We start from the raw sequence: 13,120 nt of genomic DNA on the forward strand, positions 1-13,120 counted from the left end.
GCGGGGGGGGGGGGCGGGGGGGGGGGGGGTAACGAGGGGGTCTCCGCGGGACCCGGAGCCCTGCCGCAGTGGCCCGGAGGCGCCCGCTCCCGAAAACCACCTGGGCTGTCCGAGGCTAAGGAAATGGCACCAGTGGTCCACTCCCTGCCGCTTGACCGAAGATACCACCAGTTAAAGAAAAGACACTGGATTTTGGAAAACTCAGCTCGAGGGGCGCTTGGAGCACCAAGCCCAGCCTCTCAGGAAACGGGTCCAAGGGACAGAAAAAAAAAATCTTTGTCTTCAATCACACAGCCTTTTGCCTGCCCATGTCCCCATGGCCACGGTCCAGCATCTTCGTGCTTAGAGCAGCCAGAAGTGAAGCTGAAAGTGTTTCCTAAGTGCTGCAGAGTGGTGGCCCTCTGCCGAGGGGGCTTCCTGAGCCTGCCTTTCCCCACTTTCCTATGATTCTGAAAATCTGATCTATACTGCCCCAGGATTCATCTCACTCCCCAGAAACCATAGCGTGCCCTGAGGTCGTAAACTTGTGCTCAGCAGCCATGGCAACTAATGCAGAGGTCACAATCAGAGGATTATAACTGCAGATGGGAAGCTGGATGAGAAGGGAGTTCTTCAAAACTGTGTCTTGTTTTCCTGCAAAATAAATGCCCCTCACATAAAATCTACGAAGAAAGATTGATGCAAGAGACCAGCCTCCGAATCTCCGAGGGCATTGGTTTCTCCATATAGACTCCGCTTAGTGACTTGTGTTCGTTATTATTTTTTTAAACAAAAACCTTTTTCTGAAAATACAATGAGGTGCTTTTTGCAGGGTTCACAATTCCCAATAGATGATGATGCCATTTTTCAAGGTCTTATACACGTTGTGGCTTTGGGGCTTATTTATTAGCTCCCAAGAAAAGCCTGCCTTTCAGTGAAGTTTATATACTCAAGTAATTGCATCGGGGGACACAGTGCAGGGTGCTGTTAAAGAGGGTTAGTTGTACAGGGAGGCCCTGGGCCAGGCAGCTGTCAGACCAGAGTGTGCAATGGGTTTAAACAAACACAGGGAAGGTTCTATGGAAACACGGAGGAGGAAATCCCCTCCTGTAAGGCTGTGTGGAACATTATTCCACGGCCACACATACCTCGATCTTTCCTCTCCTCCTTCCAACTGAACACATGACCCCGTTATGGAGATGGCGCTGGGCCCACCGGATCCCTTTCAAATTCAGGTGTCAGAAATCACGGTTGACACGGAGCAAATTGTTTTGAAATAAAATCACGGTACCACTTTGATACGCATTCCACCAGGGACTTTCCAAAGGTATTTATACACGTGCCTGAGATTAACTGGAGGGCAATTTTCGCCCTTAACGTTCATTTCACAAAATTACCCAAGAATTGCACGTCGCCAGTTATTCTGGAGGGTTGAGAGAGCACCCAAATGCCAGACGTGTGTGAATGAGCGGATGGATAGACAGCCGGATGTGTGAGAGAGGCTGGTGCCAACGTGACACCGGCAGCCAATGGGTGGAAAAATGAAGATCATTTTAGAAAACAAATATCCTCTCCCTCATGTGCACACCCCTCTATAATTCAGGAGTTAAATTGCCCTGGTTCAAACCATACCTTGACACTTACTAGCTGAGTGCATGTCCCTTTCAGGGCTGGCGTTGGGACTGATGATAGCACCTACTAGTGGTCAGTCACATTACTGATCCCGTGGGGGTATTAACACTTCTATACCCTTGTCATAGCCTCAAAAGAGCACGCAGAGTATTTCCCCATTCCTTGAATTGGGGCTCAGCCATATGACTTGCTATATAGTCAATGAGATTTTAGAGAATGTTACTGAGTAAGGGGACTGAAACATGTTATGGGGCTGGGCTTGCTGTCTTGTGCTCTGGTGGCTCATAATGAGAAAATGTCCCAAGAAGCTGCTGCCTCTTCCAGCATGGCTCCAGGACGAACACACATAGAGCAGACCTGAACTCACCCCACCTACAGCCGGACACCAAATGGCCTCCACCAACCTACACACACATGAGCAAGGGCAGGGACACACTCATTGTAAGCCGTTGAATGCCAGAGGATGTTACGCGGCCTAACCACGACAGTAGCTGACTGACACACTACCTCGGTGGGCAAGTGGGAAAATTTATAACAAAATGTTTGAAAAACACTAAGCACAATTCTTGGGACATCGTAAGAGCTCCAAAATATTCATTGTGATTAGAAATCTACATTATTTAAAATAATTTTGTGCCTAAGAATCACATAGTAATTGTTTTAACTGATAAACTGAATCAGTGAAAAAGTATTTCTAAAATAAAGACTCTCTCTGTATGTACAAGACAGCCCAGAGGCATCAGGAACCGGAAGGCCATGGTCACCTGCCATGGTGACCAAGTCACATCCATTCATTCCCTCACTCATTCAGTGGGCGTCCCACGAACACCTGCTCTGTGCCACACACCGGAGTGAATGTTGGAGCCACTAAGTCTCCATCCACTCCTCTGGGTGGGGACCTAGGGAGCCCCACCGTGTGAAAACACTCTGCTCAGCACGCTCCCAGACCGTATCACGTGACCCTCACAACGGCCTCATGAGCCAATATCACTTCTCCTCTTTTCTCAGGCAAGGAAACAGAGGCTCAGAAACCAAACAACATGGGGAAAGGACCACAGTCTCCTCCTCCACCATGAGTGTGAGCTAATGCCGAGGAATTCAAGTTACTGGAAGGCACGCCCGATGGGAAAGTGAAGTGAGAACCAAGCGGAGGGGGGAACACAGCGTGGGTCCCTCTCTGCACCAGGGATGTGCTAAGTAAGCACTTGGGAAATACTGAGGCCCCGAAGACTCAGCGTCTGCTCCTGCCACCAGCTGTCCATGAGATCTGGAGCCCTTCTCTGGCCTCCAGTGTCTCCAGATGGAGGGAGAAAGACCTCGAGAGCTGCAGCCTGGTATTTTTCCAGAGCTATGGATTCAAAAGGAACTGCTGTAGGAAGTCCCTTGTCTGGGGATGGAGGGATGCAAATCACAGTTCTGGGAACCAGCCCAGTAATTTCAAAGTGGGGACAGCAGACCACTCAGGAGGAAAGGAGACAAGGCCGGGCCTTGAGCCCCGCTCATTCTAGACCCTGGCTCAACAACAGCAAGCTGGCCACTGGTCATCCCACTGTCAGAGCACCAAGACTGGAGCATGTGGGGTCTCCCCAGTGCCTCCTACTAGGATACAAAATCTCCTGAAAGAAAACCCATGTCAGCTGCCTAAAGCCCTAGATACCAGGTAATGCCTTCATTTTCAATTAGCACTTGAGCAGAGACGGGGAAGAAGTTTCAATTCAATTTCACCTTGTTCCCACATTTGAGGTGGTTTCCAAGGGTACTGACTGTATGGGCGTGGAGGGCTGCTGGGAATTGCCTGTGAGGGGAGGGGCTGCACCTGGGTGCGAGGGACCCAGGGGGACCAGTACATAGGCCCTTCGAATGTGTTTCAGTAGACCTGGCTTCGGATCTCTGCCACCAGCCACGACCAGCCTCTAGCCCCGTGACTTTGACAAATTTAGACTGCTCGGTAACCTGAAGTGCATTTCAATTTCATAAATTTAGAAATGCTCTGGTTAGACAGATCCCTTCTGCAGTAATGCAGCCATTAAGTGCACTTTACGCCAATTTTGGTATGCTAATCCATCACAAATCGACGTGAAATTTAGGTTCTCGTGAAAATTTCCTACACGCGATCCAAAACCTCTACCGGATTTAGGGTAATAATAAATTGTGGTTCTCTTAAAGCAGCAGACTTCAGCTCTGCATTGAAACCTGCATGAAGAGAAGAACATGGTCAGCTTGAAACAAATATTGGAACCTGTGAATGCACCTGAGAGCTGCCGACTGCCCCTCTGTTCCCCCCGGGGCATCTCCCTTACTCCTAAAATGCTTCCACAGCCTGAAGGCGTTACAGCTCTGTCTCCGAGTTCCCACCTGAGAAGCCTGATCCGGAGGGTTATACGTCCTGGGAGGACAGGAACAAGGTCTTATGAGTGTCAACATTCCCAGCTCCCCAGCTCAGAGCCTGGCCTGGCAGACACACCCAGAAAATGTCTGGTGAATGACCCAGCTGGAATCTCCCGGCTTGGTTAGTGCCTTGTCCCCCCAGACTTAACTTCCTCTGATTTTCACTATTTTCCTAGAATCAGATGTCTTCCCCACCAATGAAGACTGGAAATCCTAAAAGCATAGGCAGAAACCTGGGAAGGAAAATCAGTTGAGGACCCCAGGTGATTTGAGCGACGACAGCACCACGGGAAGTACCTCTTTATTCGGCAGTATCTGGGGCCAGGAGCGAAGGTAGGGCCAGTAATTGGCGATACAAAGAACGTGCTTGTGATGAAAGAGACATAATGTCATTGCTATCACCGCCTGAGACTCTGTTGCTACCAATTGTTGAAGGGCAGCGCCTATTAGCTAGATGTTTTTAGCTGCATAATAGACATTTTGCCAATAAGGTGAAAGTTTATAGCCGGCAGCATGTTCACTTGTTCCTGTCACAAGATCTACAATCTACCCAACAGCAAAAATGAGCTGTTGACTTGGTAAATTTAGAGCAGCGTTGCCTGCCCTAGATGTGAAATACCTGCGCCTTCTAAATAAATTTCATTTTCCTGGCTGAGCATTTAATGCAGTCAAATGTTACAAAGCAGTGCTGGGGAGGATAATGGGAATGACACCCACATGCGGAGGCTCTGAGCGGCTGATCGTGATTTGCACTCCCTGCCTGCCCAGCTTCCCTGCCGGGTCCAGCCCAGACCCACTCCAAGCTCTGCGACAGCCATTTCTGTGAATGTCCCTACCACACACCTGCCCAGATGCCTGATGCAGAAGCCCCAGTGTCATCCTTAGCTCTTTTACCTCCGATTAGCCACCCTCCTCTTCTTGAGCCTGGCTCATCTTAGAAGCCTGGGAGGTTTTAAAAATTCAAAATCCTGGGGCACATCAGTGGCTCAGTCGGTTAAGAATACAACTCGTGGGCGCCTGGGTGGCTCAGTGGATTAAGCCGCTGCCTTCGGCTCAGGTCATGATCTCAGGGTCCTGGGATCGAGTCCGGCATCGGGCTCTCTGCTCAGCAGGGAGCCTGCTTCCCTCTCTCTCTCTCTCTGGCTGCCTCTCTGTCTACTTGTGATTTCTCTCTGTCAAATAAATAAATTTAAAAAAAAAAAAAAGAATACAACTCGTGATTTCTGAGGGGGTCGTGATCTCGTGGGCTGTGGGATCAAGCCGTTCATCAGGCTCTGCACTCAGTGGGGAGTCTGCTTGAGATTCTCTCCCTCTGCCCCTCCCCACTACTCGTGTGCGCACACTCTATCTCTCTCTCCCTCTCAATTAAATACATGTTTTTAAAAAGTCAGATTCCTGGGCTTCAATACCAGATACTCCATTTCCATTGGTCTAAGTAGGGTCCAGAAATCTGCATCTCTGGCATGGTATCTAGGAATCTGTATATCTAACATGCTCCCCCCAACCTCCACCCCTTGAAATTTGAGAACTGCTAGTCTGGACCCACCTCATCTCTCCCTTGGGACCGCTGCAGTAGCCTCTAGCTACTCTCCGTGCCTCCTCTCCTTGACCTCCAATAACTGGTTCTTTCTGTATATGCAGCCAGGATCCTTCCAACACACAAATCTGATTAGGCCAGCCCCATGGTCACGTAGCTGTGATGCCTCCATTCCACCTGCAAGGTGGCTCATGTCCTCATGGCCAGTCAGGGTCCAAGGCCATGGTCCAAGGCCCTGCAGTAGTAGTCCTGCTTCTTCTCCGGGCCCACCTCCCCTCCTGGCTCTTGCACACCCATGGGCTCCATGCACACACTGCTCCCCAAAGTGGCTTCCCATGGACTACAGACATAGCAGCTCTGTCATTCCAGCATCAGAAAACACCAGTGGCCATTTCTAGGGCCATATATGGTCTTGGGTGGAAACTAGAGAGAAGGCAGCTCCTTAGAAGTTGCTCCGATGACATTAGAACCCAACGTGTCACTTGGGTAAATGGTGTGGGGGAAACTGCACAGCCACACGTGAAAGAATAGAACTAGACCACTATCTTCCACCCTACCCAAAAATGAACTCAAAATGGATTATAGACTTGAATGGAAGACCGGAAACCACAGAATTCCCAGAAGAAAATAAAGATGGTAAGCTCCTGAGCATTGGTCTTGGTGATGACTTGTTGGATCTCACTCCAAAGACAAGAAATAAGCAAATGGGACTACGTCAAACTAAAAAGCTTCTGCACAATGAGAGAAATCATCAACAAAATGAAAGGCAATCAACTGAATGGAAGAAAATATTTGGAAATCATATATCTGATAATGGATTCATATTCAAAACATATGAAGAACTCATACAACTCAATAATAGCAGAGAAAAAAAAAAGCCCATGTGATTTAAAAACGGGCAAAAGTTCTGAATAAATATATTTCTCAAAGAAGACATACAGATGCTCAACATCCCTAATCACTGGGGAAAGGCAATTCAAAACACAATGAGATATCGCCTCACACCTGTCCGGATGGCTAGTATCAAAATGACCAGAAATAACAAGGGTTGGGGAGGATGTGGAGAATGGGGAACCCTCTTGCACTGTCGGTGGGAATGGAAATTGGTGTAGCCACTGTGGAAAACAGTATGGAGGTTCTTCAAAGAATTAAAAATAGATCCGCCCTGCCATCCAGCAATTCCACTTCTGAGTATTTATTTGAAAACCAGTGTAAACTCTAATTTGAAAAGGTGTGGCCCCCCCATGTTCATTGCAACAGTATTTACAACAGGCAAGACATGGGAGCAAGCCAAGTGGCCACTGATGGATGAATGGGTAAAGAAGACAAGGTACAGGGGTGCCTGGGTGATTGTCAACTGTTTGTTTTTTAAAGATCTTATTTACTTATTTTGATAGAGAAAGAGAGAGAGAGAGCAAGCAAAGGGAGTGGAAGAAATGGGCTTCTCGCTGAGCAGGGAACCCAACACGGGGCTCAATCCCAGGACCCTGGGATCATGACCTGAGCCATAGGTAGATGCTTAACTGACTAAGCCACGCAGGTGCCCGAAGCATCCAACTCTTGATTTCAGCTCAGCTCATGATCTCAGTGTCGTGAGATCGAACCCTGCATCAGGTTCTGTGCTCAGTGGCAAGCCTGCTGGGGATTCTCTCTCTCCCTCTCCCTCTGCCCCTCCCCCTAGACTCCCTCTCCCCACTCACTCCCACCCCTGTGCACATACACACACACTCTCTCTCTCTCTCTTAAATAAATAAATAAATATTAAGAAATAAAAGAAGATATCATACAGGCTTGGTCAGACTCAGGATAGATATTTTTGGCAAGAAGCCTTGCCGGATGGTGGTGGCCAGGAGCACATGACTTGTGGTTGTCTTTCTTCTTGTGATGTTAATAGCTAACAATGCTTCTAAATCCAAAATTATAATATTCAAAACCCATGATTCTGTCTTCATTGGCCGGATGGAATACTTCTGTAAAAGTGAAGTTTTCCTTGTCTGTAACTGTTTCAGCCTGTGGTACAGTTTGCAAAGAGAAGGCAATTTTAATAAACGCATAATTCTTTCAGTGACCGTTGTCAAAAGCATGGCTTCGTTCTCCAGCATCCTCCAGGGGTGACCAGTTAGACTTGCTTTTCCTGTTGCTTTAATCCTATGGGGTTGGTGGCTTGATAAGAAAAGGGAGCGAGAGCTCTCCCTCTCCAAGTGCAGAGAAGAGGTCATGTGAGCACCCAGCAGAAACACGACCACCCACAAGCCACGAGAAGAGTCCTCCGTGTGAAATCCACCTGACGGGCACGTTGATCTTCGACTTTCCAGCCTCCAGCACTGGGAGAAAACGAACTTCTGTCATCTTCGCAAAATCAAAGCCCTGCACACAGCCCAGAGAGCGTGTGTTTGCAGCTGTGGTGGTCTGGGTTGCTAAGAGGGTGTGAGCACTGTGGTGCACTCGGGTACTTGGTAGACGGGCTGCAAGTCCCCAGGCTTAGGTCCTGCGCTTCGGGTGACCCTCCTGGTTTGCTCTGAGACCCGGGGGGGGGGGGCCTTCTTCCCCTCTCTGGGCCTCACATCCCTGCTCCTGACACAGAGGGTGGAACTGGATTATCTCTTGGGACTGTGGACTTGGACCCTCACCAAAGGGTCATACAAATCTTGATGACGCATCCATGAGAAGTGACGGAAAGGGTTCACTACCTGTTATCAGTCTTCTGCTGTGGAACAAATTACCCCACACTTAACAGCTTAAGACAACATTCGTCTGTTGCCTCGGAGCTCTAGAGGTCAGAGTCGAGCGGGCTGCCTGCTACGGGTCTCGTGAGAATGAAGCCAAGACGCAGGGCGGCTGGGCTCTCGTGCACAGGTCCCGGGGAAGAAACCACCTCCAAGCTCATTCAGGTTGTTGGCAGGACTTTGTTTTCTTTGTGGTCATGGAGGTGCCCATTTCCTTGATGGGTATCAACGGGCCTTCTCTCTCTCCTTTTGGGGCCACCAGCTTGTCTTCTCACAGGGCATCCTGTGCCCTTCAAAACAGCAACAACACGTCCTACTCTCTCTTGGACTCCCCTGCCTTTCTCTTCTGCTTTCTTTTAAGGGTGCCTGTGGTTACATTGCATCCACGGAGAATCCAGGAGGGTAGTAATGCTGGATAATATCCCTATCTTAAGGCTGACTTTAACTACATCTGCAAGGTCGTTTTGGCCATGTGACCTACATAGTCATAAGCAGGACACTGGGGCCAAAGGTGATGGGGGTTATTTTAAATTCAGCCAACCACCCATCTGGTTTCTCCTGGGCACCATTTCTTCAGCAAACACTTCCTGAGTGGGTCCGGGAACCACAGCCCTGCACTCTGGAAGCCCCCAGTCAGAAAGGATACAGCTGGGCAGAACCAGGTGCCATGCCTGGGTCCGGGGCCCATGGGGGCCACGTGTCTCATGTGCTCAGGAAGAAGTTGGCCCAACAAGGGTCCCAGCCCCTGGGTATTCTGACCACTCTCAGCTTCCGCTTTATCTGGATCTCCCTGTTCGATGATTTACTTATTGCGCTCTTTCAATACACTCCCTGAGAAACAATTTTCATCCCGAAACATATACAGACCAAGTTGGGAGTTGCTTTGATAATGAGTGAGGGGAGAGTCGGGGGAATAGAGAAATGACATTGGCCACGGGCCAACGATGATTGATGCCGGCAGCTGAGACGTCAGGCACCCATCTCAGCTTCCGGTCTGAGTTTGGAAATGTCCACAATAAAAAGAGTTTTTAAAATGCATGTTTTAAAGGGCTGGTTTCATTTCCTCATAAATGGAAAAGCCACTATCATTTGCCATACAAAATTATCAAAAAGTAAATATAATTATTTTTCTTTATTTTTTAAAAGATTTTATTTATTTATTTGACACAGAGAGAGTGAGAGACAGAACACAAGCAGGGGGAGTGGGAGAGGGAGAAGCAGGCTTCCTGCTGAGTAGGGAGCCGATGCAGGGCTCCATCCTAGGACCCTGGGATCATGACCTGAGCTGAAGGCAGCCACTTAACGTCTGAGCCACCCAGGAAAAGGCAAATATAATTAAAAGAAAACAAAGTGGTTCAATCCCAGCCCGGTACTGATGGGTTTTTGTCTTTGTTAACAAGGAGGTTAGCAAGTATCAGAATTAAGGACAAGGCTCAGTGGGCTTTCTTACTGGTGTAAGTTTTTTGTTTTTTAAGATTTTATTTATTTGAGAGGGAGGGAGAGAGAGAGAGAGGCATAAGTGCACACAAACAAGGGTGGGGGAGGGGAGGCAGAGGGAACCGGAGAAGCAGACTCCCTGCTGAGCAGGAAGCCCAATTCGGGGCTCCATCCCAGACCCAGAGATCATGACCTGAGCCCAAGGCAGATGCTTAACCTGCTGAGCCACCCAAGCGCCCCTCACTGGCATTAATTTTAAATCTTTCTCAGTAAGCACAAAGCAGAAGCAACTCAGTAAGCTGTATTTAAGGCCAAATCCATGCATCCCTAACAGCCCCTGTGGTCAGACAGAGGAGCTCTGAGTCACCTTCCAACCCCGCAGTGTCCCCATCTGTGACTGTGGGTGTGCTGTCTGGGGTTGGGGAGGGGCTGGGGGTAAGGAAAGACAGCCCAGAGCAGCTGCGAGAGCCCCTGAAAAAGCTTGGGTTCTAAGTCTACCTTGATGGTACCCCTTACCTGGGCACCTACCTGACCTTCTTCTCTGAATTGCCCTCCCACCACCCCCTCAAGACTCAAGACCCCACGTGTTGCTCACACCTCCCCCCTCAGCTGCAAGCTGGCCCTGGGAAGGGCCCCGGGGGCCTCTACCTTCACTGAATGACCAGTGCAAGCCTCCTTCCTCCTGGCCTACCCCTCCCCTCCCAGATCGAAGAAGAGACAGCAGGTGGCTTTATCACCTACTTCGTCCTCTTTTTTTTTTTTTTTTTTTAGATTCTATTTACTTGATGTCCGTGGACCACCACCTATCTAGCTCTGTGCCAGTGACTTCCAGACACCAGCTAAGCTGTGACAGTCCGGGTGAGAGTAAGAGGATATTGCCCCATTTCACAGGTGAGAGCACTAAGGCTCATGTAGTTGGCCAAAGGCACACAGCTTTGCCAGTGGCAGAGCAGGAGATAAGGTAAGGCCCTTTGCCCGTGGAATCAGTGCTCTGTTCGAGGTGTCCCCAACCCAGAAATGGGTCTGATGTCACCCAAGAGTCCTACCGTAGCAGATAAGCAGTGGAAGGGCTGGAGCGCTCAGACGGGGGTCTCTTCCAGGAGCCTGAGGGACCACCAGTCACTCTGCTCCTGATTCACACACTTACACACCGTCAGCACAGCCGACCAGGGCTGTGAGTCTTTACAGATGACCATATTCTGAGCCATTCGCCATCTCTTGTTTATTTCTTTTATTACCTGGTCCCCACCGGCTGCCCCATGGTAAATGTGATGGATCCGGCCTCCGGTTGGCCCCTCAGAAGGGAGAATTCTAGGAGGGAGGAGCCTGGGACCCAAGCCAAGAAGCAAGAAGGAACTTCTTCTGGGCCAAGAGGCCTCCGGGCCTGATATCCCTCATTCCAGAGCCAGGAAGACCCACTGTCTTTGCACCCGAGAAGGGGGTGCCATGCATCCTGAGTCCTGGTCCTTGCCTGCCTCCCACAGGTGACCACCAGGGGGGCTGCACTGGCCATGAAGCCTAGAGTCATCCTCTTCCAACCCCGGGGGGCTGGGCCTCCACGAGTCCTAGATGGGGTGCTCACCTAGAAGCAAACCTTTGCATGAGGCTTCCCTCCTGTCTCTCAGGGGCTCAGGGCTGGGGAGCCAGTGCCTTCAATGTCTGCCCCCAAAGGAGCTGAGCGGCGCTTCTCTCCCTCTCCCCACGAGCCACAGACACTGACACAGATGTTTACATCACACATCTCGGCGACCAAACTGAGGCATTCATTTTCAGGCTGTGACTGGGACCCAGAGCTGCCTCCCTGGCTTGGGACATTGTAAAAACAATTATTCCTTCTTTCACTTCAGCCCGAGAACTGAGCTGATATTTGAAGATTCGAGGAATCAAATATTTATAGAAATGACTGTATCATTCTCATTTGGAATGTTAATTATGTGAAGGGACCGGCAGAACCAATCCCTTTCTGTGAAGCCCCAACCGAGAAGCTGTCCCCAGTCTGGGGTAAAAGTCCCCCACAGATAGGCAAGGTCCCAACTGCAGCTGCACACCCGGTCAGGACCTGCTCCGGGCAAAGAGCTTACCGTCCGGGCAGCACCAAAACCACTGCCGTGATTATGCCTAGGGCTTTGCAATTTACCGGCTTTCATGTTGGTCCAGTTCTTTGAGCCCCATCCCTTGCTGGCTCAGTGTGTTAAGCGTCTCCCTCGGCTCAGGTCATGATCTCGGGGTCCTGGGATCGAGCCCCACATTGGGCTCCCTGCTCAGCGGGAAGCCTGCTTCTCCCTCTCTGTTTGCTCCTCCAGCCTCATGGACTCTCTCTCTCTCTCTCTCTCTCTCTCTCGTAAATGAATAAATCGTTTTTTAAAAAAATAGTAAGATCCCTATGGGACGTACTAACGCACCATTTACAAGTAAAGCCATGACCTCTGAAAGGGGACAGGCCTTGTTTAGACTCAGCTAGAAAGTGGAACCAGGAGGAGTGAATCCCAGGCTAATGCCTGCCCTTAAAACCCTCCTTACTTCGCAGAAAATCTCAGCCTCCCTCCAGCCCCGAGGAGTAGACATTCTTCAACCCATTCCACAGATAAGAAACTGAGGTTGAGGAAGCTCTATCTTGGACACCTTTCCAAGTCCCTAGCTTGCCCCCCTCATGCCCCCAGCCTTCCACCCACAGCACGTTCCCGGCACCTCAGGGTCCTGACCCGTTTTCTCCGGGATCTGGGACCCACAGAGGTGGTGGCGTTCCTGTGTGTTTTTCAGTTGTTGTTGCTTTTCGGCCTGCTATTTTAAAAATAACACCCCCAAACCACAGAACACAAGGCTTTCTACACCTTGGCTAATTTCCTGCTGACTCAGCCAGGCTGGGCAGGAGCCAACCGGGTAACTTCTCTGGCCCCGTGTGAGAAATATTTATTGTTGAATAGTCCTCTGTTTCATAAAAGGCACCCAGGCCTTTCTACCGGGCAGAGAGGCTCAGACAAGTGTGGCTGTATTTCCCACTTCTGGTCGGGATTGTTCTGGTGGAGTCCTCTAGCAAGGCTTCTATCTTCCCTCCTTCCCTCCGCAGAGGACCTGCAGCCACGATTTACAGAAGCCAGAGCAGCACTTCCGTCCCTAGCTTCCCTCTGCTCTGTGAACTAGGCAATTGGCTTAAGGCCTCTCCGCCTCCATTAACCCACCTGCAAAATGGCTAGAATCAAATGCAAGCTCTGATTGCGTTGTAAACGCCCACCTCTGATCCGTCCTGAAGCAGGCTCCCTGTTCAGGGCTGCAGGACTTCAGCCCTAGAGGCCAAAGGGTGGGTGTCTGCTGACTTGAAAAGAGCCTTTGAAATGCTGGAGTGCAAGCAAGAAATCGGCAGGAAAGTACCTCGGCTACTTAATAATGCACGAGGCTTTTTATGATGCTTCTGTGAATAGCT

Source organism: Mustela nigripes, chromosome 4 (genome assembly GCF_022355385.1).
Source record: "Mustela nigripes isolate SB6536 chromosome 4, MUSNIG.SB6536, whole genome shotgun sequence".
NCBI classification, from domain to species: Eukaryota; Metazoa; Chordata; class Mammalia; order Carnivora; family Mustelidae; genus Mustela; species Mustela nigripes.